Here is a 24,365-nt window from a genome sequence, read left to right as displayed (position 1 = left end):
TGTTTGGCGTAAAAGCAACACAGCTCATCACTCTGAACACACCATCCCCACTGTCAAACATGGTGGTGGCAGCATCATGGTTTGGGCCTGCTTTTCTTCAGCAGGGACCGGGAAGATGGTTAAAATTGATGGGAAGATGGATGGAGCCAAATACAGGACCATTCTGGAAGAAAACCTGATGGAGTCTGCAAAAGACCTGAGACTGGGACGGAGATTTGTCTTCCAACAAGACAATGATCCAAAACATAAAGCAAAATCTACAATGGAATGGTTCAAAACTAAACATATCCAGGTGTTAGAATGGCCAAGTCAAAGTCCAGACCTGAATCCAATCGAGAATCTGTGGAAAGAACTGAAAACTGCTGTTCACAAATGCTCTCCATCCAAGGAGGAATGGGAAAAAATGTCAGTCTCTCGATGTGCAAAACTGATAGAGACATACCCCAAGCGACTTACAGCTGTAATCGCAGCAAAAGGTGGCGCTACAAAGTATTAACTTAAGGGGGCTGTAATAATTTTGCACGCCCAATTTTTCAGTTTTTGATTTGTTAAAAAATGTTTGAAATATCCAATAAATGTCGTTCCACTTCATGATTGTGTCCCACTTGTTGTTGATTCTTCACAAAAAAATACAGTTTTATATCTTTATGTTTGAAGCCTGAAATGTGGCAAAAGGTCGCAAAGTTCAAGGGGGCCGAATACTTTCGCAAGGCACTGTACTTAAATCAGGTAAGTGGAAAATCGATATTCCTTATGATACTACTGATGTTTCTGAGGTAGAGTGGAACTACTGAAAATCCCTATATTGGTTAATTTTTGGGATCTGAAATATATTGTTTGAAACTTTAACAAGAGGATATGACTGTACGCAAGCCAAATAGATACGGCTGCTGTACATTATCAGCAAACTGTACTGCTAGTGAGTTGCACATTCACTACAGAGGCTTAACCAGGAGACAGTAATGTGAGAGAAGTGTAAGGTTGAACCAGAAGACAGTAAGGGTGTGCAGTGTGTAGTGTGTAGTGTGTTAATGAGGTAAGTAATTAAAGAAGGGGATATTGAGCCTGTCGACCCCTCTGGCCCTTCTGAGGACGAGACTGTAGCAGAGCCGTGTGGGAAAGCAAGGGGCCAAATTACATTGAGAGGATTCATTAGTTGAGCTTGGTTACACAGAGGTTCCTAAAACAGTTCATGTTCTCATATATTGTAGGTACCCTGTACCCTCACTGTTCCTTCTGAGACGTGTTGAGACGAGGTACCCTGTACCCTCACTGTTCCTACTGAGATGTGTTGAAACGAGGTACCCTGTACCCTCACTGTTCCTACTGAGACGTGTTGAGACGAGGTAACCTGTACCCTCACTGTTCCTACTGAGACGTGTTGAGACGAGGTACCCTGTACCCTCACTGTTCCTACTGAGACGTGTTGAGACGAGGTACCCTGTACCCTCACTGTTCCTACTGAGACGTGTTGAAACGAGGTACCCTGTACCCTCACTGTTCCTACTGAGACGTGTTGAAACGAGGAACCCTGTACCCTCACTGTTCCTACTGAGACGTGTTGAAACGAGGTACCCTGTACCCTCACTCTTCCTACTGAGACGTGTTGAAACGAGGTACCCTGTACCCTCACTGTTCCTACTGAGACGTGTTGAAACGAGGTACCCTGTACCCTCACTGTTCCTACTGAGACGTGTTGAAACGAGGTACCCTGTACCCTCACTGTTCCTACTGAGACGTGTTGAAACGAGGTACCCTGTACCCTCACTCTTCCTACTGAGACGTGTTGAAACGAGGTACCCTGTACCCTCACTGTTCCTACTGAGACGTGTTGAAACGAGGTACCCTGTACCCTCACTCTTCCTACTGAGACGTGTTGAAACGAGGTACCCTGTACCCTCACTGTTCCTACTGAGACGTGTTGAAACAAGGTACCCTGTACCCTGACTGTTCCTTCTGAGATGTGTTGAAATGAAAGATGTTAATGTTTTTGGATACAGACCGGAAGAGAAAGGCCAAAGAACTGATTGTTTCACTGACTGTTCATCTCACCTGGAAGGCTTTGTCTCTGTTCTCTGTCAGGATGGTGATCAACTGTTGGAGTGCGTAATAATAATAATGACACTGAATGATAAAATAATACTAGAATGAATACAAGAGACTGAATTATGTTCCTGAAGTGACAACAGAGTCCATTGTGGGACTTAGAAGGCTTAATTGACCCAGTTCAGTTTATTCTAATGGGTAATTTTGACCAAGCCAGTGGTCAAGGAGTACTTTGAGGCAGGACAAGTATGCCAGCATGGAGGGTTTTCTAATACAAGTACGCTCTCAACAGTAGAATCACTTATTTTGTTACATTCGGATTTGAATGGAGGCAGGCACATTTTAGGAAAAAACAAAACGCATGTCTGGAAACAGATTTGGACAAAAATGAAGGAATAATTCAGAAAAATAATGGATTTATTTTAAAGAAAAAACAGGCATGATGGCGATGCTGTGGAAAGTGCATCCATGAATTTGCTTTAATTGATGTGAAGGCTGGAAGGGAAAGTCATGGAGATCTAGCTATCTCTGCTCACAGTGTCGTACTGTGTGTACACTGTAGTCCTCCGTCAGCAGACACAGTGGTGACCCTACCCATTAAGGAATGCTGCCTCACTTCCCTATCCATTAAGGTGCAAACAGTGATGTCCAGCTAATCGACTGTTTAGACATTCTAATCACCTCACTGATGTGTGGATCCTCCACAATCCTCTTTGCACATAAAACATCCACAATGAAGTTTTCAAAAAATAAGTTCAGTCATTAAATATAGTATTTTGACTCATAATCAATAGACTGAGACAACATTTATATTCATGGCTTAAAGGAGATCCCCAGAACCTGCAAATAAATGTAAAAATATAGCCACAGGTAATACATTGGTAATCCTTGTGGATTTCCAAGCCATGTCAAACAAGACATGTCCACAAAGCAGCTGGGTAAGTACATCACTCTGCTTGAGGCCCATGCTAATTGATGGTGATACAAGACATAATGTTACAGTTTTTCTAAGTCTTACTCAAGTATTACAGTATACAAATATAGAGCATTTATATTGGTAGTTTGCACTACAATATGAGCCCTTCACAATGAACCGAGAAATGACGACCCTGAGAATCACAGCAACACAATGATTGTTTGCTTTTACCTTGAAACTAGGTAATATAGGAATACATTTTCAGTCCTTGCTGAATACATTAGTAAAACCAGTCTGTGAATAACAGTCTTGTCTGAATTAATCTATTCTTCAGTTACCAACCAAATACATTAGCAGCTCTGTGCTGACAATATGCAGAAATAAATACATACTGTATATGTTTTCCCTCGTCAAACTGTGATGTTTTTGCTTTCTATACGCAGACGTCAATAGAAAATGGGCAGAGTTCCAGTGAATGACCAAAATATCTAAATCAATTGGTCCAATTTTGTATTAACACAACAATACCCAAGGCTATATCTCGATGGTTAGGGCTGTGATATTTCCACAGACAATGGAGTGCATGTGTCATCCTCCCTCTCTACACACAGCATCGTGATGAGCCTGCTGTGCCACTCCCAGGGTGTTGTCGTGGAGACGGCAGAGAGCAAGCGCAGAGCGAGCAGAGCGCTAGTTTTCCAGATGGAGCAGCTGTCGGGTTTCTCCTGTGGAGTGGATCTGTTGCTGCTAGAGCTTGGAACTTTACACAGTCAACATGTCTTCTTCCTTTCCTAACATGTCTCCTTTCCCTTCTCCCCTGTATCCCTGGCTCAGACAAATCTAATGGATCACACACTCACTCACACACACACACACACACACACACACACACACACACACACACACACACACACACACACACACACACACACACACACACACACACACACACACACACACATGGCACACACACTGGGAGTCGAGCTCAACCCTCCCTCCAACTCTCACCCCCATCTCCATAGATCATGAGGCCTATGTGTTCATATCTGCAGAAGCAGCTCCACGGGGTCCCTCTCTGCAAACACGACACGCTCGTCTCCAGGAGAGCGTGGCCCAAAACTGACACTCACACCCTGCACCTCATTAATCTTCATACTATAAAAGAGTCAAGAGTTTCTCCTCATATTGTCTGTGTACAAGGTATCTCTGTGCCATTTTCCTCTTCCTAAGAACAGAATTATGATAGGTAGAGGGGCATGATAAGAACCAAGGGGGTATCAAATATCCAAATTTGTTTTATTATTGTTACTTGCAAGGATTTCATAGCACCTATTTTCATATGAACAGAATTCACCACCTTGAAGGATGAAGGCATGTTGTCACACTAAAAAGACTAGTGCATGGTGGGAATATAGATGAAAGGAAAATGCGTCCTGTATTTGAACTTGAAATGCATTGTGGTATTTACAGAATTAACGTCTTAAGCAGCTTGTGGAATCTTCTCTCTTTTATTGCCAATACCTGCATGACCCTGCATACTGCGGGAAAGCGCAGTGTATGCCTGCAATGCTCTACGTCTGCAATTGTGTGGGATCCAATGTATGAATTTATACATGCACACGTTTGATATATCAAGTCTTTCTCTTGTCAATAGCTTGATATCAAACGCACAGTCATAATAACAAGCATATATATTTGTGTTATCTCCTTGCAGTGAGATGTGGCCTTGTTCCAAGGATATGAAGCACACTCAAAAGGACACTGAAAAGGTAGATGGGTATAACAGAGTTGGTGCCCCAATTCTGTCAGCTTGTTCTCTCTGTGAGTCTTGTCTCTGTTTCTATGCAGTGCTCTGTTTCCTGGCTCGGGTGTGTGAATCAATCAGTTCTCTATACGCCTGCTTTAGGATGGCCCCTGCCCTTCTAGCTTCATTGATGTTCCTGGTGCATCACAAAGGAAGACAGAGGGTTCTCATCCAGTCCTGTTCCCTGATATGAATATGACATATGACAAACAAATGAAATAAATTGGGATAAGAATGATTGTCACTCAACAAGCCCTACACATGTCAGTAAAACCTGGCCCTAATAGGGTATCGATGTCCATCATCAGTAAAATCTTCAATTCCTGGTATATAACAACTGTCTACTATTAAGACATCTCATTTACAGGACAGTGTTCACTGACACAGCCAAACAAACCACTGGTGTAATGCACAGATTCAGTAACAAAGAATTTCAAAGGTCTATGACAGGGTTCCCCATTTCCAAGTTTTCTGATATTTTGTATTTTTCTTTTTTCTTTGTTGGCCATAAAAGTCTGTACCAGGAAATGAGCTCCAAGTGATTTTATTTTTGGAAATCTGATCCCATAATAGAGAGACACGTGGGATCATATACAAACGTAAGCAAGATTTGAAATGATTATGTTTCAGTTAAATTTTATATTGTCACGAATCCCGCCGAAGATGGTGCCTCTTCCTGTTCGGGCGGCGCTCGGCAGTCGTCGTCGCCGGCCTACTAGCTGCCATCGATTCCCTTTCCTTTTGTTTCTGTTAGTTGGGTCTAGTTTGGTTACACCTGTTTTGAGTTTAGTTTTGTTTGTAGGCTATTTAAGGGCACTAGGCCCGCTGGCTATTGTGCGGGTTTGTTCTCTGTTTATTGGTGTTGGTTGATTAGTGTGATCTCTATTTTTCCGGACAGTTTTAGTCCTGTTTGTTTGGACGGGTTGTTTCATGCGCCCTTGTGTTTTGCATGTCCGTTTTTCCGCTGTCATTGGAATAAAAGATCCACGTACAGAATTACCTGCTCTCTGCGCTTGACTCCTCCACCCACCATTCATAGAGGTCTTAACATATATCTGTTTGGGCTTCTTGCGGTCAATTTGCAGTCAACAAATGATTTGTAATTATGTTCCGGCCTCCCGATCATCCGCTCAAAAAACACTTGTTGATGATCCCTGGTCTATGACATGATGTGGGCTGTAGCTGTCAGGTCTGTGTTGTAAGGTTGTGAGATAATAAGACACAGTCAAATTAAGTCTTCAAATGTACGTTCTCACACCCTGAGAAGTATGTGCTACCACAGGAACAAGTCAATGGCCCTGAAGCTGATCAACTGATTGTTCCCAAATGAAGGGAACATTTCCAACGGTGACACACACCACTCTGTGGCTCGCGAACCCCACGGGCCACGCATTCTGAAGGCAAATTACCATTAGTCCCAGACAGGCAGCATGAGCTGAATTTATATCGTCAGCTAAGGGTCAAGAGCTGTGACCTGACTCCTATCCGGGTGGCAGTCCCAAACGTCTCCAGCAGGCAAAATGACAAAGATTAACTGTCGCTCTGAGCTCAACGTCTCATAATGAATGCTGCCTCACTTCCCTGGGAGCCTCCTCTGGCAGGGGGACTGACACACAAATTGATAGATTTGCCATTTAGGGGTCAGGCATTTGACGATGGGACAAGACAGCCTCACCACTGCTTCGCACATAGCTACAGCATGTCAGCTCTAAAACCACACTGATCTGTTGTTACCAGGGTTTTAGATTAGAATGTGCTCCTCTGAAAAAATGAATAGTACATCTTAGGGAATCAATTACAGTGCCTTGCGAAAGTATTCGGCCCCCTTGAACTTTGCGACCTTTTGCCACATTTCAGGCTTCAAACATAAAGATATAAAACTGTATTTTTTTGTGAAGAATCAACAACAAGTGGGACACAATCATGAAGTGGAACGACATTTATTGGATATTTCAAACTTTTTTAACAACTCAAAAACTGAAAAATTGGGCGTGCAAAATTATTCAGCCCCCTTAAGTTAATACTTTGTAGCGCCACCTTTTGCTGCGATTAAGTCGCAGCAAGTCGCTTGGGGTATGTCTCTATCAGTTTTGCACATCGAGAGACTGACATTTTTTCCCATTCCTCCTTGCAAAACAGCTCGAGCTCAGTGAGGTTGGATGGAGAGCATTTGTGAACAGCAGTTTTCAGTTCTTTCCACAGATTCTCGATTGGATTCAGGTCTGGACTTTGACTTGGCCATTCTAACACCTGGATATGTTTATTTTTGAACCATTCCATTGTAGATTTTGCTTTATGTTTTGGATCATTGTCTTGTTGGAAGACAAATCTCCGTCCCAGTCTCAGGTCTTTTGCAGACTCCATCAAGTTTTCTTCCAGAATGGTCCTGTATTTGGCTCCATCCATCTTCCCATCAATTTTAACCATCTTCCCTGTCCCTGCTGAAGAAAAGCAGGCCCAAACCATGATGCTGCCACCACCATGTTTGACAGTGGAGATGGTGTGTTCAGGGTGATGAGCTGTGTTGCTTTTACGCCAAACATAACGTTTTGCATTGTTGCCAAAAAGTTCCATTTTGGTTTCATCTGACCAGAGCACCTTCTTCCACATGTTTGGTGTGTCTCCCAGGTGGCTTGTGGCAAACTTTAAACTACACTTTTTATGGATATCTTTAAGAAATGGCTTTCTTCTTGCCACTCTTCCATAAAGGCTAGATTTGTGCAATATACGACTGATTGTTGTCCTATGGACAGAGTCTCCCACCTCAGCTGTAGATCTCTGCAGTTCATCCAGAGTGATCATGGGCCTCTTGGCTGCATCTCTGATCAGTCTTCTCCTTGTATGAGCTGAAAGTTTAGAGGGACGGCCAGGTCTTGGTAGATTTGCAGTGGTCTGATACTCCTTTCATTTCAATATTATCGCTTGCACAGTGCTCCTTGGGATGTTTAAAGCTTGGGAAATCTTTTTGTATCCAAATCCGGCTTTCAACTTCTTCACAACCGTATCTCGGACCTGCCTGATGTGTTCCTTGTTCTTCATGATGCTCTCTGCGCTTTTAAAGGACCTCTGAGACTATCATAGTGCAGGTGCATTTATACGGAGACTTGATTACACTCAGGTGGATTGTATTTATCATCATTAGTCATTTAGGTCAACATTGGATCATTCAGAGATCCTCACTGAACTTCTGGAGAGAGTTTGCTGCACTGAAAGTAAAGGGGCTGAATCATTTTGCACGCCCAATTTTTCAGTTTTTGATTTGTTAAAAAAGTTTGAAATATCCAATAAATGTCGTTCCACTTCATGATTGTGTCCCACTTGTTGTTGATTCTTCACAAAAAAAATACAGTTTTATATCTTTATGTTTGAAGCCTGAAATGTGGCAAAAGGTTGCAAAGTTCAAGGGGGCCGAATACTTTCGCAAGGCACTGTATGTTACATTCCTCATATGTAAGAAATACATGTAATCTTTTTCTGGAACCAAGTGAATATGTGGAGTAAAGTGATGAAGAGACAAGCAATGGCTTTTCATGGGAATCAACCATATGGAACGCAAACCCTCACATACAAGAACCTCCGTCAGAGGAGATAGTGAGAGATATTGATAGAGAAGATACATAAAGTATACTCCTTTGAGGAGGGAAAAAGATATCCTAAAAAAATTGTATGGACGGCTGAACTCTGCAGGGATTGGACACACACACACACACACACACACACACACACACACACACTATTTATAGCTGAAGGAGAATGCGTTGGTCGTGGGCTGAAGAAAACATGGTAAGTGGTTGGAGCCAGTCACAGTACTGTACAGTACACCACAGCCTTGGAATGGATGGGCTGAGGGAGGCTTTGAAAGGAAAAGGCTCCCTCTTCCCACCTCTGAGTGGGCTCTACAAATCCCTCCATTGAAGTGAGCTTATTTTTCGAAACGGTACTCTCTACCATTCCTTATGGATCCTCCACAATCTTCTTTGCACATAACACCCACAATGAAGTTCTCAAAAAATAAGTTCAGTCATTAAATATAGTATTTTGACTCATAATCAATAGACTGAGACAACATTTATATTCATGGCTTAAAGGAGATCCCCAGAACCTGCAAATTAATGTAAAAATATAGCCACAAATATCAAAAACACAATGTGGGTGTATTGAATATGCCACTATGACATAACTGCTGTCTGTCAGTAACTGCCTGGGAACATAGAACCAGACGATCTTATACATGTTTATAAGTCCCTTAGCCTCAGCTCCTCTCATTGAATCCCCATGAAATACTAGCATTACAATTTTCTGTGGCATAGAGGCTGACAAAATGCCTCACAGACAGGCAGACACGTATCCACATATCACAAAGTTGTATTAAGGGGGATATGCTTTTCAATTCTGATTCATACCATCATCAGAGAAAATGTCAAATTGGTAGAAAACTACTCAATTTGTCTTCATGTAATTTAATGGTCTGTATTCTCATATGGACTCACTTCGTCTAATTTGGTTTAAAAAAAAATAAATGATTCATAACCCAAGAGGATGTGCTTTTAGACAGCTGTTTGAAAGCTTTCCAGTGTACCCTGGAAGTGGTGTTAAACGGGACAGGATATATACGCCTTTAAAACAACCACTCAGACACCACAGGCAAACGGCCCTATTCAACCTCAAGGATTTCAGGCAGCAAGCAAAATACGTCCTGATAACAATGTCAATGGCAGATAGGATACAGAGTCGGAAATGAGGATTATAATGGTTAGTAGCAGCCTCAGAGCTGACATTAATGGCTTCTGGTGAAAATCCCCTCAATCTCATCAGCCCAGAGTGAATATCCATTGAAAACTGAGGCATTGTGGGAGGACAGGAGGCAGGAAGGAGTCCATATTGCTGGGGCTGGGTTGGAGGAAGGGGAAGTACCCCCCTGTGTGTACTGTATGTGTGTGGGGAAAATAATTGATGTAAAACATATGCTTGCTAATTGTGCAGTTGCACCTGAGTGAATTCATGGCAGACACCCCATACAATGTCTCTGCACCTCCCCCTCTTCAGAAAGACAGGACGAGAGGGGGATGGGAGAGTGAGAGAAAGACAGAAACTGAGAGACAATGAGAGAGAGAAGAAGAGACAGGCGGGGGTATGGAGTTTTTAGACGTGATGGAAACAGTGGAGAGAGGATGGAGAGAGAAGGAGAGAGAAGAAGAGAGAGACGGGGTATGGAGTGTTTAGACGTGATGGAAACAGTGGAGAGAGGATGGAGAGAGAAGGAGAGAGAAGAAGAGAGAGGCGGGGGTATGGAGTGTTTAGACGTGATGGAAACAGTGGAGAGAGGATGGAGAGAGAAGGAGAGAGAAGAAGAGACAGACAGGGGTATGGAGTGTTTAGACGTGATGGAAACAGTGGAGAGAGGATGGAGAGAGAAGGAGAGAGAAGAAGAGAGAGGCGGGGGTATGGAGTGTTTAGACGTGATGGAAACAGTGGGAGAGAGGATGGAGAGAGAAGGAGCGAGAGACGGGGATATGGAGTGTTTAGATGTGATGGAAACAGATGGAGAGAGGATGGAGAGAGAAGGAGAGAGAAGAAGAGAGAAGCGGGGGTATGGAGTGTTTAGACGTGATGAAACAAATGGAAAGAGGTTCGAGAGAGAATGAGAGAGAAGAAGAGAGAGGCAGGGGTATGGAGTGTTTAGATGGGATGGAAACAGAGGGAAAGAGGATGGAGAGAGAAGGAGAGAGAGACGGGGGTATGGAGTGTTTTGACGTGATGGAAACAGAGGGAAAGAGGATGGAGAGAGAACGAGAGAGAAGGAGAGAGAGGCAGGGATATGGAGTGTTTAGACGTGATGAAACAAAGGGAAAGAGGTTCGAGAGAGAACGAGAGAGAAGAAGAGAGAAGCGGGGGTATGGAGTGTTTAGATGGGATGGAAACAGAGGGAGAGAGAATGAGAGAGAAGAAGAGAGAAGCGGGGGTATGGAGTGTTTAGACGTGATGGAAACAGAGGGAAAGAGGATGGAGAGAGAACGAGAGAGAAGAAGAGAGAAGCGGGGGTATGGAGTGTTTAGACGTGATGGAAACAGAGGGAAAGAGGATGGAGAGAGAACGAGAGAGAAGAAGAGAGAGGCAGGGGTATGGAGTGTTTAGACGTGATGAAACAAAGGGAAAGAGGTTCGAGAGAGAACGAGAGAGAAGAAGAGAGAGGCAGGGGTATGGAGTGTTTAGATGGGATGGAAACAGAGGGAAAGAGGATGGAGAGAGAACGAGAGAGAAGGAGAGAGAGACGGGGGTATGGAGTGTTTAGACGTGATGGAAACAGAGGGAAAGAGGATGGAGAGAGAAGGAGAGAGAAGCGGGGGTATGGAGTGTTTAGACGTGATGGAAACAGAGGGAAAAAGGATGGAGAGAGAACGAGAGAGAAGAAGAGAGAGGCGGGGGTATGGAGTGTTTAGACGTGATGGAAACAGAGAGAGAGAGAATGAGAGAGAAGAAGAGAGAAGCGGGGGTATGGAGTGTTTAGACGTGATGGAAACAGAGAGAGAGAGAATGAGAGAGAAGAAGAGAGAAGCGGGGGTATGGAGTGTTTAGATGGGATGGAAACAGAGAGAGAGAGAATGAGAGAGAAGAAGAGAGAAGCGGGGGTATGGAGTGTTTAGACGTGATGGAAACAGAGGGAAAGAGGATGGAGAGAGAACGAGAGAGAAGAAGAGAGAAGCGGGGGTATGGAGTGTTTAGACGTGATGGAAACAGAGGGAGAGAGAATGAGAGAGAAGAAGAGAGAAGCGGGGGTATGGAGTGTTTAGACGTGATGGAAACAGAGGGAAAGAGGTTCGAGAGAGAACGAGAGAGAAGAAGAGAGAAGCGGGGGTATGGAGTGTTTAGACGTGATGGAAACAGAGGGAAAGAGGTTCGAGAGAGAACGAGAGAGAAGAAGAGAGAAGCGGGGGTATGGAGTGTTTAGATGGGATGGAAACAGAGAGAGAGAGAATGAGAGAGAAGAAGAGAGAAGCGGGGGTATGGAGTGTTTAGACGTGATGGAAACAGAGGGAAAGAGGATGGAGAGAGAACGAGAGAGAAGAAGAGAGAAGCGGGGGTATGGAGTGTTTAGATGGGATGGAAACAGAGGGAAAGAGGATGGAGAGAGAACGAGAGAGAAGAAGAGAGAAGCGGGGGTATGGAGTGTTTAGACGTGATGGAAACAGAGGGAAAGAGGATGGAGAGAGAACGAGAGAGAAGAAGAGAGAAGCGGGGGTATGGAGTGTTTAGACGTGATGGAAACAGAGGGAAAGAGGATGGAGAGAGAACGAGAGAGAAGAAGAGAGAAGCGAGGTTATGGAGTGTTTAGACGTGATGGAAACAGAGGGAAAAAGGAAGGAGAGAGCGAGAGGAGAGGATGGCTCCAAAAACCGACACAGGCAATTTCTAATTTCCACTCTTAACTATGGAGTCGTGCCTTATGGGGTGATGAGATTCATTTAATGTTAGACCACTGTTAGCCGCGGCCAGAGTGCTGGAACAACGACAGCAGCAGCAGCTTCACTCTGCCTCAGTCACTCCAGTCAGAAACAGCCAGAGAACCACTATGTGTCCTGTTAGCTTCACATGTGGTACTACACTCTGGGGCTCACAGTTAACACAGTACCTGATCAGAAACCCACCCATCACTACTACATCCCTGAGGGGTTACCCTCCAGGGGGTACGGCCATGTTATCCATCTCATTCAACCAAATAGCGTGACAACAAGGTACAACAGATATCAGTGCATGTCTGTACTCTCTCAAAACACCTCACACAACATCACTCTGCCGGACACTCACAAAACACCTCACACAATTTCACTCTGCCAAACACTCACAAAACACCTCACACAATATCACTCTGCCGGACACTCACAAAACACCTCACACAATATCACTCTGCCGAACACTCACAAAACACCTCACACAATATCACTCTGCCGAACACTCACAAAACACCTCACACAATATCACTCTGCCGAACACTCACAAAACACCTCACACAATATCACTCTGCCGGACACTCACAAAACACCTCACACAATATCACTCTGCCGAACACTCACAAAACACCTCACACAATATCACTCTGCCGGACACTCACAAAACACCTCACACAATATCACTCTGCCGAACACTCACAAAACACCTCACACAATATCACTCTGCCGGACACTCACAAAACACCTTAACTACAGCATACCATCATTCAGCAAACGAGTCCGCTGCAAACCACACTACAAACATCTATTACTGTACCAAGCTAAGACATCCCAGCTCAACTCATTACAGTACAATCAATCACCAGCTCACACACTTTGTTGTATACAGGGTTGTCTTGTTGTACTATACTATCACTCCACACTGTTTAGGCTCCATCCCTTCAGGCCACTACACACACCTGTCTGTCCTGTGTGTGTTCTCTCTCTCTGGCCTCTAGAACAACACCAGGAACTAGTCATGACTCTTACACTGGGGCAGGGCAGAGAATGGCTAAACGTATCCATTTCATACCATATGACTGTTACTTATGGATCGATACTCCCCACTCTTTCAGAGAGAAGCCATGGCTCCAGTCTAAAATAAAATTGTAAACACCACAGCCCCATATGTTGCTCTCTGTGACTAATTCATTTTCTGTGCCTCTCTCTCCCTGCCTCTGAGACCATAAGTGGCTTTTTTGTGAGGGACCAGAACATTTGATTTTTACCCAATTAGAGACATAAAGTAACTCCACCCGCCACACACATGCATGCACACACACACACACCCTACAGATAAAAAAATGGCTTGTTGATGTTACAGTATTTTACAATCGCTAGGACCCATTTCTCAATACTTCTCAACACATTTTCAAAACTCTTCACACAGTGAGTACAACAGCAGTCTATGTGGGCTAAACTATGGATCATTTTTCCATTGCTTTGGCACAAAATGCATTCAATGACTACATCTTTCAAATTTCAAGAATTATTTTCTCACTCAGACACAACCACCACCAAAACTCTATGTACCAACAGGCCAATTTTCACATTTTAACATGATCTTTTCAAAACTGTTAAGTTCAAAACCTAACAACACAAAATTGAATGAGACAGCAATGTGCTACATTTCTACAGTAATACTGTATTGAAATATATTCCATCTAAAAAAATGAAATATAATTGGACCAACCACAGCTGATTCCCATTGTAGCTGAACACCTACCCAGGTGTTAGTCTTTCAATTACATCACCATCTAGACATTAGGGGACATCTTAGGAATAATGATGTACTGTAATGTAAACATGGACCCAGCCAGAGATAGAGAAGTGGCTGACAGAGGAAGAAGACTGGTTGGGAGAGGGAGAGGAGTGTGGTGGAAGACGACTGAGAGGAAGATCAAGGGCTGTAATCTCAGATGAGATTAGGGCTACTATAATTAATCATGCAATAAATCATGGTCTATCAATGAGAGAGGCTGGTCTGAGAGTGCAGCCAAATCTGCAACGCTCAACAGTGGCATCTATTGTGAGAAATTGCCGTCAAAACAACAGGTAAGATGTGCATTCTGCAAGGGCATCTGACTGAACTGCACATTACAGAAGTCAATTGAGTAAAGCCTCCAAACCTACTTGTGGGTAATTGTTTTGTATTTCTGCTTAGGACCCAACGGTTACCTCCCACAGGCGGGAGAGGTAGGATTTTCACTGCTGTGCAGGAAACTGCAATCGTTGATATGGTCATCATAAACAATGGCATAACACTCACAGAGATTCGGGACAGAGTGTTGGCAGACAACATTACATTTGGAAATATTCACAATGTAACAATAACAACTATTTCTAGAGTCCTGAAAAAAACATCAAGTCAGGATGAAGCAGTTGTACACTGTCCCCTTTGAGAGGAACTCTGAACGAGTCAAGCAACTCAGGAACCAATACGTCCAGGTAAGATGACTATAAAATACAGAACTGGTTTTGAACAAAACCAAACAGGGCAGAGGCACAAAATGGCATGTTTTTAGGTATAATGTAAACTACCGTAATAGCCTAACTCTTACGTTGTCTTGTGGATTTATTTTTAGAGAGTCATGGAGATTGAAGCAAGGCAAACACCCCACATATTCATCTTTGTGGAAGAGGCTGGTTTCAACTTGGCCAAAACACGGCGGTGAGGAAGGAATGTGATTGGGAAAAGAGCCACAGTGGATGTCCCAGGCCAGAGGGGTGACAACATCACAATGTGTGCAGCAATATCCTCTGATGGATTGCTGTTACACAAACCGCTAATTGGGCCATACAACACCGAGCGTCTCATTTCATTCCTGGGTGACCTCTATGGAAGGGTTGTGCCAGGTGAGGAAAGAAATGCAGTGAGGCGAAATCGGCCAACATTTGTAATTGTATGGGACACTGTGGCATTTCACCACTCCCGTACAGTCACAGAGTGGTTTGCAGCCCATCCCAGGATGGTGTCACTTTTCCTCCCACCTTACTCTCCATTCCTCAACCCCATAGATTAATTATTTTCCTCGTGGAGGTGGAAGGCTTATGACCACCATCCACATGATCAAATGTCCCTCCTGGACACAGTGAATGCTGGATGCCTGGACATATCTGCAGATGATTGCCAGGGATGGACCAGGCATGCCAAAAGATTCTTTCCTAGGTGTATTGCCCAAGATGACATAAAATGTGATGTGGATGAGAACCTGTGGCCAGATGCAGAAGACAGGGTTGACTAGCATTGCTACTGTATCTGTATCGGTAGATGGTATATATACAAATTATTGTATTTTGGAATCACTCAATGACAAAAAATGACATAAAACACATGGAAGCATATGGAATCATGTCTGATTCATTCCTGCATCATATACTGCAGTGAATTCTAAACAGTAGAGAGGTGTCATTCTTGTTTTGTAAAGACATTTTACAAAAGAAAACATTGTGCAATGCTACCCGTTGTTAGTGTTTTTTAGGTCAATGTTTTATGAGTGACAAAGTGTGCTTGTTGGGTGACAACCTTTGCTAGTGTTATGGAAGAATGAGTTGATTTGAGACATGTTGTCACGTTCTGACCATCGTTCGTGTGTGTTTTCCTTGTTTTAGTGTTGGTCAGGACGTGAGCTGGGTGGGCATTCTATGTTGTGTGTCTGGTATGTCTATTTCTATGTTTGGCCTGATATGGTTCTTCTTCTTCTTCTTCTTCTTCTTCTTCTTCTTCTTCTTCTTCTTCTTCTTCTTCTTCTTCCCACGTTTCTTGTTTTGTAAATTGTTGTACTTTCATCTTTATTAAAGATGCACAAAACTAACCACGCTGCATTTTGGTCCGCCTCTCTTTCCCCAGAAGAAAACCGTTACACATGTATGAAGTGTTTTGGTAGTTTTAGTGCAATTTGGATGTGATATTAACTGCTGTGCCAAGCTGAAAGTTGGTTAGGAGAACTGTGTGAAGAGTTTTGAAAAAGTGACCTACTGTAAGTATTGAGAAATGGGCCCTAGCGATTGTAAAAAATAAAAAATAAAAAGTAAACTAATAGCTAATACGATCAAAAATGTCTTTGTACATTTTACTAGATGGCTGACAGCTGCTGCTTCACAGGGACAGGTGGAGTATACTGTAGAATACTATACTACACACTGTAGTATCCCTTGATCATGTGTATTACTTACTATATAATGTTGTAGAATATTGTACATTTACTATAGTATTATCTGTGGAAAAAACACTGTAGTAAACACTAGTCCGCAAAATTAGTATTTTTACTAGAGTAAATACTACAGTATTTAATTTGTATTTACCCTTCCCATTCCCCTCCCCATATCCCAATGTGTGCCACCCATAAGAGAGAAACCTACATGCCTATAGATCATATTGTGTTCCACACTGGTTACAGAAAAAAGAAGAAGATTTGAACTATCTGTTCAGACCCCAGTCCTACCTACCTACAGGTTCTGGAAATGTTGTCCTTTAAGTATTTCTCCAGTAGGTTTACTCAAGGAGAAAGCCTCCACTTCTATGTCAAATATAATAAAACACTATAGTAAATGCTACAGTAATGTCTGTAAAAACACTCCAGTAAATATCTCTCTCGCTCTGCCTGGCCAATGAAGTGTGCATTAGGACCACAACTTTGGTTTGGCAGCAATATGGCTTTTAGATGTCACAATCTGCAATCTGAATTCCGAGATGAAATTTTCTGAGAGCTGAGAGTTGATGCTGCAGTCTTGTTTATTAAAACTGAGAATCCCATCGATTGTCTGTATCATCACAGAGTAATGCCTATTATCCTCAGTCTATTGGCATCTATTCTTTAATTTAATAACAGACGGGTTTATCACCCTCCATTTGTAATCTGGCTCATCATAGGGCAGGGTGGTTTCAATAGATATGTGTGTGTTTTAAAAGGAGGGGAATGATGAGCCTTTGTTGGATTCACTGGCTGGTTATTTTTGAGTATCTGGCAGGGCCGGTGTTCCCTCTCCTCTCTCCTCTCTCTTACCTCTCTCTCTCTCCTCTCTCCATCACGGCATGCCAGTCAGGAGATAAGCATCAGGCGGCCCACTCCAATGACACCGCCACCTCCTCCCAGAGTCAGCAGATTACATTTTAGAAGTTGACAGCCTGTTATCACTCTGTGATGGCAGGAGGGCTTAATCTTTGGTCCTTCCAGGGGGGAAGAAAGGCTAAGGAGGAGTCGGAGGAGTAGGATGAGCTTGGAGGCTCAGGCCAGGGGGACTACTCCACTCCTTGTGGTCTGAGGAGTGACAGACATCTCCTGCGCCACATGGGGCGCTAAAACTCTGGAACACTTTTATTCTACCCACAAAAACCTTTGCCTTCCCTTCGGCAAATTAGACCACGACTCTAGCGTCCTGATTCCTGTTTACAAACAAAAGCTCAAACAGGAAGTACCAGTGACACGCTACAAGACTGTCATGCCCACAGTGACCATTCAAACGTATCCAAACCAAAAACCATGGATTACAGGCTGGGCTAAAGACTAGAGCTACCACTTTACAAGCGTGATCCAAGATGGCTCTTTTTTCCATTTTCGGATTAAATATACCTTCCTGCAACACGCTTCACCCAATGTGGTACGGATCTGCTATTTGTTTTTACCTTATAACTGGAACCTCCATCAGGAGCTAGCCAGCTAATTGACTACTAGCTATTTAGTCATTGTTAGCCACTGCTAGCGGTCTTTACCTTTAGCCCAGACACCAGCCGCTTTAGCCCAGATAGCCCGGATAATACCTGCCAGTCTACACAGCGCGATATCAGCCCTGAGCATATCGGACTGCTTTTTTACACTACATCATCGGAATCCTGCCACAAGCTCTGGACCAATACACCGGATCATCACAGCTAGCTAGCTGCTACCAAGTGGCTATTGTGGCTAACGCCCTTGTCCAGAAGCAAGGGCGTTAGCCTCGAGCTAGGCCTATCTTCCGGCTAGCAAACTAAGCACACCAACAACACCAACCATTCCTCTCCTGCCAATTGTCCTGGCCCCTTTGCCGACACGGAGCCCCGCTGATCCATCACAGCTGGTCTGCTGACGTGCTCTCACCTGGCATCTGCGTCGTGGATGTCGGTGAAGACCCATCTGCTATCCCTGGCCCGCTAGCTTTTCTGAACGCCGTGTCTTCGCCCACCTAGCGTAGTAACGACTATCAAACGTCAGTTTCAACTATTGCTGCTCATTGGACCCAATGATCACTCAGCTACACAGCTGATGCCTGCTGGACTGTTCATTAACACTGTACTTCATTTTGTTTATCTGTCGGCCCCAGCCTCGAACTCAGGCCCTGTGTGTAGCTAAATGACCCTCTCTGCCCATTCATCGCCATTTACCTGTTGGTGTTGTTGTCTTTTTAAACATTTTTATTTTACCTTTATTTAACTAGGCAAATCAGTTAAGAACAAATTCTTATTTTCAATGACAGCCTAGGAACAGGCTGCCTTGTTAACTGCCTTGTTCAGGGGCAGAACAACATTTTTACCTTGTCAGCTCGGGGATTCAATCTTGCAACCTTTCGGTTACTGGTCCAACGCTCTAACCACTAGGCTACTTGCCGCCCCAGCTGTTTACCCGTTGTTGTCTTACCCTTTGTTTTCTTAGCTCTCCCAATAAACACCTGTGATTGCTTTATGCCTCTCTCTAATGTCAATATGCCTTGTATACTGTTGTTTAGGGTAGCTCTCATTGTTTTATTTTACTGCAGAGCCCCTAGTCCTGCTCAACATGCCTCAGATAGCTCCTTTGTCCCACCCCCACACATGCGGAGACCACAACTAGCTTAACTGGTGCCTCCAGAGATGCAACCTCCCTCATCGTCAATCAATGCCTAGGTTTACCTCCACTGTACTCACACCCTACCATACCCTTGTCTGTACATTATGCCCTGAATCTATCTAACCACACCCTGAAATCTGCTCCTTCAATTCTCTGTTCCCAACGCACAAGATGACCAGTTCTTATAGCCTTTAGCCGTATCCTCATCCTACTCCTCCTCTGTTCCTCTGGTGATGTAGAGGTTAATCCAGGCCATGTGAGTCCCCAGGCACTTTCATTTGTTGACTTTGTTGACCCAATCCTTGGGTTCATGCATGTTAACATCCGAAGCCTCCTCCATAAGTTTGATTTATTTACTGCTTTAGCACACTCTGCCAACCCTGAAGTCCTAGCCGTGTCTGAATCCTAGCTTAGGAAGGCTGCCAAAAATTCGGAAAATTCCATCCCCAATTACAGCATTTTCCGTCAAGATAGAACTGCTAAAGGGGGCAGAGTTGCATTTCTATTGTAGAGATAGCCTGCAGAGTTTTGTCATACTATCCAGGTCTATGCCCAAACACTTAGAGCTAATACTTTTAAAAATCCATCTCGACAGAAATTAGTCCCTCACTGTTGCCGCTTGTTATAGACCCCCCTCAGCTCCCAGCTGTGCCCTGGACACCATATGTGAATTGATTGCCCCCGATCTATCGTCAGAGTTCGTACTGTTAGGTGACCTAAACTGGGATATGCTTAACACCCCGGCCGTCCTTCAATCTAAGCTAGATGCCCTCAATCTCATACAAATGATCAAGGAACCTACCAGGTACAACCCCAAATCAGTAAACATGGGCACCCTCATAGATATCAATCTGACCAACTTGCCCTCTAAATACACCTCTGCTGTTTTCAATCAGGATCTCAGCGATTTCTGCCTCATTGTCTGCGTCCGTTATGGGTCCGCAGTCAAACAACAACCCCTCACTGTCAAACACTCCCTAAAACACTTCAGCGAGCAGGCCTTTCTGATCGACGTGGCCCGGGTATCCGGGAAGGGTAATGACCTCTACCCGTCAGTAGAGGATGCCTGGTTGCTCTTTAAGAGTGCTTTCCTCACCATCTTAAATAAGCATGCCCCTTTCAAAAAATGTAGAACTAAGAACAGATATAGCCCTTGGTTCACTAGAGACTTGACTGCTCTTGACCAGCACAAAAACATCCTGTGGCGTACTGCACTAGCATTGAATAGTCCCCGCGATATGAAACTTTTCAGGGAAGTCAGGAACCAATATACACAGTCAGTTAGGAAAGCAAGGCTACTTTTTTCAAACAGAAATTTGCATCCGGCAGCACTAATTCGAAAATGTTTTGGGACACTGTAAAGTCTGTGGAGAATAAGAGCACCTACTCGCAGCTGCCCACTGCACTGAGCCTAGGAAACACTGTCACCACCGATAAATTCATGATAATCAACAATTCCTCTACGGTTGGCCATGCTCTCCACCTGGCTACTCCAACCCCGGCCAACAGCTCTGCACCCCCCGCAGCAACTGGTCCAAGCGGTGTCTGGTTAGACTGTAAACTCTCCTTCCAGACTCACATCAAACATCTCCAATCCAAAGTTAAATCTAGAATTGGCTTCCTATTTCGCAACAAAGCATCCTTAACTCATGCTGCCAAACATACCCTTGTAAAACTGCCCATCCTACCAATCCTCGACTTCGGCAATGTCATTTACAAAATAGCCTCCAATACCCTACTCAATAAATTGGATGCAGTCTATCACAGTGCCATCTGTTTGGAATGGCTGGAACGAACTACAAAAATCTCTGAAACTGGAAACACTTATCTCCCTCACTAGCTTTAAGCACCAGCTGTCAGAGCAGCTCACAGATTACTGCACCTGTACATAGCCCATCTATAATTTAGCCCAAACAACTACCTCTTTCCCTACTGTATTTATTTATTTTGCTCCTTTGCACCCCATTATTTATATCTCTACTTTGAACATTTTTCCACTGCAAATCAACCATTCCAGTGTTTTACTTGCTATATTGTATTTACTTCCACACCATGGCCTTTTTTTTGCCTTTACCTCCCTTATCTCACCTCACTTGCTCACATTGTATATAGACTTATTTTTCTACTGTATTATTGACTTTATGTTTGTTTTACTCCATGTGTTGTTGTATGTGTCAAACTGCTTTGCTTTATCTTGGCCAGGTCACAATTTTAAATGAGAACTTGTTCTAACATACCTGGTTAAATAAAGGTAAAATAAATAAATAAATACAATTCTCGGGCCGACTCTCTTCTCTGTATATATCAAGGATGTCGCTCTTGCTCTACGCAGATGACACCATTCTGTATACATCTGGCTCTTCTTTGGACACTGTGATAAAAACCTCAAAATAAGCTTCAATGGCCTACTACACTCCTTCTGTGGCCACCAACTGCTCTTAAATGCTAGTAAAATGAAATGCATGCTCTTCAACCGATCGCTGCCTGCACCCTCCCGCCCGAATAGCATCACTATTATGGACGGTTCTAACTTAGAATATGTGGACAACTATAAATACCTAGGTGTCTGACTAGACTGTGAACTCTCCTTCCAGACTCATACTAAGCATCTCCAATCCAAAATTAAATCTAGAATCGGCTTCCTATTTCGCGACAAAGCCTCCTTCACTCATGCTACCAAACATACCCTCGTAAAACTGATTATCCTACCGATCCTTGACTTCGGTGATGTCATTTACAAAATAGCCTCCAACACTCTACTCAGCAAATTGGATGCAGTCTCTCACAGTGCCATCCATTTTGTCACCAAAGCCCCATATACTAACCACTACTGCGACCTGTATGCTCTCGTTGGCTGGTCCTCGCTACAGATTCGTCGCCAAACCCACTGGCTCCTGATCATCTATAAGTCTTTGCTAGGTAAAGCCCCGCCTTATCTCAGCTCACTGGTCACCATAGCAATACCCATCCGTAGCACCTGCTCCAGCAGGTATATTTCACTGGTCAACCCCAAAGCCAACACCTCCTTTGGCCGCCTTTCCTTCCAGTTCTCTGCTGCCAATGACTGGATCGAATTGCAAAAATCACTGAAGTTGGAGACTTATATCTCCCTCACTAACTTTAAGCATCAGCTATCAGAGCAGCTAACCGATCGCTGCAGCTGTACACAGCCCATCTGTAAATAGCCAATCCAACCAACTACCTACCTCATCCCATATTTGTTTTTGTTTTTCTGCTCTTTTGTACACAAGTATTTTTACTTGCACATCCTCATCTGCACATCTATTACTCTAGTGTTAATTGCTAAATTGTAGTTACTTCGCCACTATGGCCTATTTATTGCCTTACCTCCTTACTTCATTTGCACACTCTGTACACAGATTTTTCTATTGTGTTATTGACTGTACGTTTGTTTATCCCATGTGTAACTCTGTGTTGTTGTTTTTGTCGCACTGCTTTGCTTTATCTTGGCCAGGTCGCAGTTGGAAATGAGAACTTGTTCTCAACTGGCCTACCTGGTTAAATAAAGGTGAGAAAAAAAATGTAAAAACAAGGAACAGGACACAGACGCATACAAGAATTTCCACAACGAACATGAAAAATGACAATATGAGTAAGATGGAATCGTGGGATGTGGCAGGAGTTGTAGACGATAATGGATTACAAAGGGAATCCGGCCGTGAGCATCCCAGTGACTCAAAATGGCCTTTTATGCTCTCTTCGAGAAAAACAACACTGAGTCATGCATGAGAACCCCTGCTGTTACAAAACTGTGTGATCTTGCTTTCAGTGGCTGATGTGAGTATCATGGGTCAGGTTTGACAGGTAGGCCTACATTATATTCAAAGTACATGATCCTTGGTTGGCTGAGTGCCAGTGGAATATTTTTCTGGGACATCCAAATCATCAATATGTTGCTAACTACCTACACGATAGCCTAATGTTTAGACTTTAGAGTTTGTGATCTAGCTAATGATTAGCCAAATGGGGTAAATGCAGATTGGCAACCCTCAGCCTATTTATTTATAGCCACTATGCTGCATCAGGTGGGACAACATCAGGTGACAATGCTTATTGCTAAAAATGACATTATTGCTAAAATAGCACACCTGCCTGATAATATGGACCAATATGTTATTGGGCTTGTTTTTGGAGGGGTAAATTATATTTTAGATGTCAGCATCATTTTATTGTAATTAATTTTGAAGTATAATGTCCTTTTAGAAAGCCACCAGACCTGACCTTCTCAGTCATTCTCTCCCCCAAAATGATAGGTCCCACCATGACCTGTAGTATGCTGTGATATGTGCCTTTGTCAGTATTATTTTGTTTAGGCTAGTATGTTATTTGGTACTGGTACTTCCTGTATATAACTTCATTATTGTGCATTTTATTCCTGTGTTATTCTTTATCTTATTTTTCCCATTGGGAAGGGGTTGTAAGTAAGCATTTCACGGTAAAGTCTACACCTGTTGTATTGGGCGCATGTGTCAAATACAATTTGATTTGATAGACAGACAGATGGTAAATACCTAGGTGCCTTTCCCACAGCCAGACTTCAACTTCCTCATACTTTAAGAGAGCCAAGGTCTTTGTGGAGGGATTACATTGATGGAAGCCTCAGTGGTGTACAGTGATATCGATGTTCTGCATGTCCGCCCGCCTCCCAGCCCAACATTTTTTGGGTGATCACTGAGGAGGACATACTGTACAGTGCCTTCAGAAAGGATTCACACCTGTTTACTTTTTCCACATGAATATACAATTGATGTGATTTAGATTTGTTGTCAGGGGCCTACACATAATACCCCATAATGTCAAAGTGGAATTATGATTTTAGAAATGTTTACAGCCTAAATAAGTTCAGGAATAAAGATGTGCTTAACAAATCACATAATAAGTTGCATGGACTCACTTGCGTGCAATAATGTTAACCATGTTTATTAATGACTATCTCATCTCTGTACCCCACACATACAATTATCTGAAAGGTCCCTCAGTCGAGCAGTGAATTTCAAACACAGATTCAACCACAAACACCAGGGAGATGTTCCAATGCTTCGCAAAGAATGGCACCTATTGGTAGATGGGTAAAAAAGCAGACATTGAATATCCCTTTGAGGATGGTGAAGTTATTAATTACACTTTGGATGGTGTATCAATACACCGAGTCACTACAAAGATATAGTCGTCTCAGTTGCCAGAGAGGAAGGAAACCGCTCAGGGATTTCACCATGAGACCAACGGTGAATTTAAAACAGTTATAGAGTTTAATGGCTGTGATAGGAGAAAACTGAGGATGGATCAAC

General features: G+C 43.4%; 1 protein-coding gene across 1 annotated transcript in view; it reads right to left on the bottom strand.

Annotated features, from left to right (window-relative positions):
- The window catches only part of LOC110526582 (carbohydrate sulfotransferase 8), a 233,133-nt gene that overhangs the window by 146,779 nt on the left and 61,989 nt on the right, over positions 1–24,365 (bottom strand). The window lies entirely within an intron of this gene.

The sequence above is a fragment of the Oncorhynchus mykiss genome, chromosome 6 (assembly GCF_013265735.2).
Source record: "Oncorhynchus mykiss isolate Arlee chromosome 6, USDA_OmykA_1.1, whole genome shotgun sequence".
In the NCBI taxonomy this organism is placed as follows: Eukaryota; Metazoa; Chordata; class Actinopteri; order Salmoniformes; family Salmonidae; genus Oncorhynchus; species Oncorhynchus mykiss.
The sequence above is the reverse complement of the archived record's forward strand: the minus strand, read 5'-3'. Positions and strand labels throughout refer to the sequence as shown.